The sequence below is a fragment of the Alosa alosa genome, unplaced genomic scaffold (assembly GCF_017589495.1).
Source record: "Alosa alosa isolate M-15738 ecotype Scorff River unplaced genomic scaffold, AALO_Geno_1.1 AALO_1.0_unplaced_1026, whole genome shotgun sequence".
NCBI classification, from domain to species: Eukaryota; Metazoa; Chordata; class Actinopteri; order Clupeiformes; family Clupeidae; genus Alosa; species Alosa alosa.
Genome location: NW_025962164.1, coordinates 4103 through 5284, shown reverse-complemented (window position 1 = coordinate 5284; position 1182 = coordinate 4103). Strand labels below are relative to the sequence as shown.

At 44.0% G+C, this 1182-nt stretch overlaps 1 non-coding gene across 1 annotated transcript; it reads left to right on the top strand.

The window, feature by feature from the left end:
* Nucleotides 1-780: 780 nt before the first annotated feature.
* On the top strand, nucleotides 781-863 carry trnas-gcu. The gene has a single exon. It is a non-coding gene; the product is annotated as a tRNA-Ser (tRNA).
* The last annotated feature ends 319 nt before the right edge of the window (nucleotides 864-1182 follow it).

The following is a 1182-nucleotide window of genomic DNA, read 5'->3' as shown; positions in this document are numbered from 1 at the left end:
TTCGAGAGATACACTATCATTTAAAGGAGCCATGTTTTCCACCAATCATAGCTACCTATGACTAACATCAAACCTCAATTTTCTATTGGAAAACTTTCACTCACCGTGAGTGGATTGGCGGGGTGGCCGAGGAATTAGTTAAAGGCTGATGGACTGCTAATCCATTATTGCTCTGCGGCGATGGGTTAATCTATATAAATTGGCTTCTATTCTTTCCGAGAGATACACTATCATTAGGGCCGTAACCACTACTATCTCATAACTGCTGCTATATAATGACTAACATCAAACCCTCAGCGCTTTCTATTGGAAAACTTTCACTCACCGCGGAGTCGCTGACGCAGGTGTCGAAAGTGGTTAAGGCGATGGATAATCCATTGTGCTCTGCACGCTGCGGGTTCGAATCCCATCCTCGCTGACAGCATTTGCAAACATGTCATCTCTTTCCAAAGATACAGTATCGGCATAAGGTATATTTTGACCTTGTAATCAAGCAAACATGATCAGTAATGTCAAAGCTCAATGCTTTTCCCTTTGGAAAACTTTCCTTGCATTTTTGACTCCAGTGACGCAGGTGGCCGAAAGGGTTAAGGCGATGGACTGCTAATCCATTGTGCTCTGCACGCTAGGGTTCGAATCCCATCCTCGCCGCCTTCTATTCTTTCGAAGATACACTATCATTAAGGGCCATGTTTTCACCTTATCCTCATAACTGCTACTATATGACTAACATCAATCCTCAAGCTTTCTATTGGAAAACTTTCCTCACCGTGAGTTGTTGTCGAGGTGGCCGAGTGGGTTAAGGCTATGGACTGCTAATCCATTGTGCTCTGCACGCGTGGGTTCGAATCCCATCCTTGTCGATTCTATTCTTTCCGAAGATACACTATCATTAAGGGCCATGTTTTCACCTATCACCTATCTAATCCATTGTGCTCTGCACGCGTGGGTTCGAATCCCATCCTCGTCGATTGCATTTGCAAAGGGTGTCATCTCTTTCCAAAGATACAGTATCGTTAAGGGGCATATTGTGACCTTGTAACTGCTAAAGATAATCAGTAATGTCAAAGCTCAATGCTTTTCCTTTGGAAAACTTTCCACTCATTTTGACTCCAGTGACGGGTGGTCGAGTGGTTATGGCGATGGACTGCTAACATTGTGCTTGATATTTGATGCCCCATC